Raw genomic sequence first — 6,000 nt, 5'->3', positions numbered from 1 at the left:
TTCGCTCTTAGGGACTAATTGTGTCAACTTGCAAAAGTCTGCCGTTTCGTAAGGCAACGTATAGTCTGGAACTTGATCATAAGTTAAACATACCATATATAACCTAAACATGGCTTAGAAATAAGCTTTGATAGGTTCGGTATGCGAAAACATGCTTACATGATCTTACAGGGACTAAAAGTGTCAAAAACGGTGTAAGTTTGCATTTTCGCGCATAACTTACGTTCTGGCCACAACTGGACATCCAAAATTTTTGTACACACTAAAATATTTTTATTTTAGTGATCGGCATGCAAAAATTCCATTCGTCGCTTAATTTGGTTCGTTTTCGCATCCGTTTGAGTTTCGTCGTAATTAACCGAACAACGCGATCGTACGCCCAAACGAGCCGACATCCGAGAGTGTTCCAAGCATATTTTGGGTCCTCTAAACTTCATTGACCTTGTGGAGCCTTGAAAATGGCTTAACGGGGGTCAAAAAGGCCTGAAATGGACTCGATTGCATGCAGGGACCAAAACTGTAAATTTTCAAAGTTGCTGATCTGGGGAGCTCAGGCGGGGCGCGTAAGCCTACCCCAACTCATACGCGCGGCGCCTGAGTAGCCCAGCGACCAGAAACTCAATTTTACCATTCTGTTGCAACTTCAGGGGCTGTTAGTGTAAATTCCTTGTGTGATTGGTAGGTTTATGTGCTCTCCAAGTAATACCAGCTGTCCCTAACACTTGTATGGCCAGATTTCATTGCTTAATGGCTAAACAAAACACTTGTGATGATCCTAGTGCATCACCACAAGTATAAATAGCCATCTAATTCACTTCATTCTTTGCTCATTCTCATTTCTTCTCCTCTACATCTGCTTGGAAGCTCTCTAAGCTGAATTGGGACTTTGTCTTCTTTGTTGAAAAGATAGCAAGGACCCTAAGTGAGCTTCTTTCCTTCTTTTTATTGCTTTTTCCTTATGTAGTGCAGAAAGTCAAACGTTTGGCCAACAGTTTGACTTTTGGTTTTGACCATCAATTGGTAAAGTCAAAGTTCAATTGAACTTTGCAACGTGATTGTAATCACGATAATTATAATCCTTCGTGATTATAGCCGCTGATTACCACGTTAGCTAGTTGTAGTGTCGAGTTAAAGTTTCGGTCAAAATGCGTTTTAGCACGCATTTTGCCTCGGAACTACTTTAGAGTATCAAAACACTTTGTTTTGATACCAAATCAGTAGGTTAGACATGTTTTGACATGTCTAACTCGACAGTATTAGTTTGTGCTTGTTTAGGGTCGTAAGTTAAGCGGTCTAAACAACCGCTTACACTTCTGAACCCGACCCGTTTGGTCGATCTTTACGATCTGACCAAGCTTAGTTAGTGATCACAGTTACATAGGTAATAACCTCAGAGGTTATACCTTATGATCACATAGGATTTGGTTAGGCATATGCTTGTTAGCTTGTATGCCCATAAGAAATGACCAAAATGCCCTTTTGAAGCATAAATCCGTATATTGACTATGTGAACATATTTTTGACTTGTAATCTGATTTAGTAACATGTTTAGGGATAATTGGGCATGTAAGACTTGACATAGCACATAGATTAGCATCCGAACATAGTTTTACGCTAACGACGCCTTATAGTTGCTTATGTTACCATAATGTGTCGTAACGGGTCAAAAGCACTTAGGTAGGACTTTCAATCAGAATGTAGGGTCTATGAAATCATACCATATGAGTTCAATTACTCATTTGATTTATAGAACTTCATTCTATCCTATCTCCCGATTTAGGAGCCGATTTATTAACATAGTTACCTATACTAGGTGCCGGTTGATTCCGTGACCCTTGGAGCTTAAATTGGTCTTATTCTCAAGACTAATTAGCAATCCCAAGTGAGTACATAGTTCCCCTCTTTTACCATTTTCATATATTTTGGGGTGATACACTTGTACATACGTGTTACTTTCGTGCATTTCATGCTTTTATGACATAAACATGCTAGTTTCACCTAGTACACTTATAGTACATGCTTTCAATTGTGTTTTGCTATGTATGTCAAGCATGCTAGCACATTGATTTGTTACACATTTGTTGCATATGTTTACTTAGCATATGGAACACATTGTTTTACATGACATTTCTGCTATGTATGTTTACTTAACATGCTAGCACATTGTTTTACATGAACATTTCTACTAGGCATGTTTACTTTGCATTCCTAGTACATGGTTTTCACATGCTACATTGGTTATGACATTTGGTATGTTAAATCGGGACAATAATACCTTCATTAAAATTGATCACGCCGCTCGGACTTATGTAATGGTACCATAGGAATTGACAACTCCCGTTTCCGACTTCCTAGGTTTGTTTGGAAGTTGGGAATGACAGAATCCAACTACATAACTTTAGATGAACCTTTAATTCGTTTAAGGGTTTGTCGCCACAGTCGCAAGGCTTGAATGTATGCGATTAACATTACTGCATAAATGTTTGTAATTATAAAGCATTGTTTTTCTGCAAAGCATAACATTTGATTTAAACTTAGGTTTATTCAAAAACATTGTTTTGTACATTTTCTAACGGGTTGAGTAACTTCTAGTTATTCCCCATACATGACATTTGTTTTCACATTTGACATCATTACATAGTTAAGTAGATGATTTCCTACTTGCTATGCATTTAATTGGTTATACATGATACATATTACACATGACATTATACATGGTTTATACATGAACATTTTGACTTTGAACATGACATTTCGGTTAGTTATTGATAAGTGACTTATGTAAGGGGGCTATGTGTTATATGATAAAAGCATGGTGGATACGCCGCTGGTACTTCCTATATATAAGTGCTTTTATCGTATTATACATCGTTGCGTTATATAAACCACTTGGGCAAGACATGAAACATTTCATACATAAACATGACAATGTTTTACAAATTACATATTTTATACAAATTCACTTCTACTTGGTTATTTATTTAACCATGCATTATCATTTCATCATCATCATTTGATTTTCATTGATTTTCACATGGTTTTACAAAGGAAAACATTTTATAAGGTTCATGACTACACTTTATTAAACACCTCTTTCAAATACAAGTCATGAATCTGCATAAACAAAACCTATGTATCTCACAGGCATTTTTATGCTGACGTACCTATTTTTACATGTGTTTCAGGTGCTAATGAATGATGGTGTTTGTGCTTCACTTAGGCGGACTCGGGCCTTAGTGACTTAAAAGACAGTTATTATGTAGTTTTAGTTGAACTCAAAGACAATGTAACTTTAATTTTAATAATACAAAACTTTATTTCCCATGGTTGTTGAAACAATAAATCTGTCGCGATTCACCTCCCCGGCGTTTCCGCCGCGGCTTTCGTTGTTTTACCGCGGCCTGGGTGTGACACCTACCACGAATTGATGATCTTTTTGATCAGCTACAAGGTGCTACATGTTTTTCCAAGATTGATCTGCGTTCTGGGTATCATCAGCTTCGTGTACTCGAAGAAGATATTCCCAAAACTGCTTTCTGCACGAGATATAGTCACTACGAGTTCACTATCATGCCTTTTGGATTGACGAATGCTCTAGCTGTTTTCATGGACTTAATGAATAGGGTTTGTAAACCTTATTTAGACAAGTTCATCATTGTATTCATTGACGACATTCTTATTTATTCAGAGTCTCGAGCCGATCACGAACAACACCTTCGTATGACAATGGAACTCCTAAAGAACGAATAACTCTTTGCCAAATTCTCCAAGTGTGAATTCTGGCTTAAGGAAGTTCAATTTTTGGGCCATATTGTCAACGAGCAGGGTATTCATTTAGATCCTTCCAAAATCGCAGCTATTAAGGATTGGAACACACCTACTACACCTACCGAAGTTCGCTCTTTTCTTGGTCTTGCTGGATACTATCGTCAATTTATTGCGAACTTCTCAAAGATTGCGGTGCCTCTCACTGGTTTGACTCAAAAGAATAAGTCTTTTGAGTGGGGACCCAAACAAGAGGAAGCTTTCTAAACACTAAAACAAAAACTCTATGATGCTCCTATCTAATCTTTACCCAATGGAAATGATGATTTCGTTGTCTATTGTGTCGCGTCAAATTTAGGCCTTGGTTGTGTTCTTATGCAACGAGGTAAAGTTATAGCCTATTCGCCAAGACAATTGAAAATACACGAGAAGAACTACACAACTCATGATCTTGAGTTAGGCGATGTGGTTTTTGCTCACAAAATTTGGAGACACTATCTCTATGGCACGAAATGTATGGTTTTCATAGTCCACAAAAGTCTCCAACACATTTTCAATCAAAAGGAGCTAAACATGAGACAATGACACTCGGTTGAACTCTTGAACAATTGCAAAATTCGCTACCATCCTGGTAAAGCGAATGTTGTAGCCGATGCACTAAGTCGAAAGGAACGAGTCAAGCTTCATTGTGTTCAAATTCTATCCGATATCCATTCACGTGTCTCTCAAGCTCAACATACTTTTGTTACACAAGACTTAATAGGTAAGGAATTACCACGTCAAGTTGAGCTTAAACTCGAAACGAAAGACAATGGGTTACTTTATTTCAAGGATCGTTTGTGGATTCCGAAACAAGACAATCATCGCACTTTAGTGATAGACGAATCTCACTAGTCTCGTTATTCTATCCATCCTGGTGCCGCCAAAAAGTACAAGGATCTTCGTACTCAGTACTGGTGGCCAGGTATGAAGAAGGATGTCACCTTGTATGTGTCTAAATGCCTAACTTGTCTTAAAGTCAATGCTGAACATTAGCGACCATCTGGTTTGCTTGTACAACTAGAAATACCGGTATGGAAGTGGGAGAACATTGCGATGGATCTCATCACGAAGTTACCGCGCACATCTAGAGGTCATGAAGCCATTTGGGTAGTCATTGATCGTCTTACGAAGTCAGCTCACTTTTTCCTGATTTGCGAGGATCTATCTGCTAATAAACTCGCCAAGATTTATGTTGATGAGATTGTGTCTCGACATGGTGTTCCTTTGGATATCATATATGACCGTGATGATCGGTTCTCATCTTGCTTTTGGAAGACCATGAAGTCTGCTATGGGAAACCAACTAAATCTGAGCACTGCTTATCATCCCCAAACGGATGGACAATCCGAAAGAACGATGCAAACACTGGTGGATATGCTTAGAGCATGTGTGATAGACTTTGGTGGTAATTGGGATTCGCATCTACCGTTGATCGAGTTCTCTTACAACAACAATTATCACGCTAGCATCAATATGGCACCGTTCGAAGCTTTATACGGTCGAAAATGTCTTTCACCTGTCTGGTGGAATAAGATCGGTGAAGCTCAGCTTACTGGACCTCAACTCATTCTGGAAACGACAGACAAAGTCAAGAAAATTCGCGATAATCTTCTGACAGCTAGAAGCCGTCAAAAGGGTTATGCGGGCATGCGACGCAAGCCCTTGGAATTTCAGGTCGGAGACCATGTCCTACTCAAGGTATCCCCTTGGAAGGGAGTAGTGAGATATGGAAAGAAAGGAAAACTTGCACCACGATATGTTGGACCATTTAAGATTGTTGAAAGAATCGGAAAGGTTGCCTATCGACTAGAGCTACCTCCTGAACTTGGGAATATCCACCCAACATTCCACTTGTCCAATTTACGAAAGCGTTTAGCCGATACTGATCTTCAAATTCCACTCGACGAAATTCAAGTTGATGACACGATGCACTTTGTCGAGAAACCTGTGGAGATAATGGATCGTGAAGTCAAGCAACTGAAGAACAAACAAATATGATTAGTCAAGTTTCGCTGGGAGTCCAAAAGTGGCCCAAAGTTTACTTGGGAACATGAAGACCAAATGAAAGCGAAATATCCAAATTTGTTTTCACGAGTTTCCTCTAGTTAAATTTCGGGACGAAATTTCCTAAAGTAGGGAAGACTGTGACAATTGTGCTCTGTAAACACTAAATGATGTAAAGCAATATCAATT

The sequence above is a fragment of the Helianthus annuus genome, chromosome 4 (genome assembly GCF_002127325.2).
Source record: "Helianthus annuus cultivar XRQ/B chromosome 4, HanXRQr2.0-SUNRISE, whole genome shotgun sequence".
NCBI lineage: Eukaryota > Viridiplantae > Streptophyta > Magnoliopsida > Asterales > Asteraceae > Helianthus > Helianthus annuus.
This window is presented reverse-complemented; position numbering follows the sequence as displayed.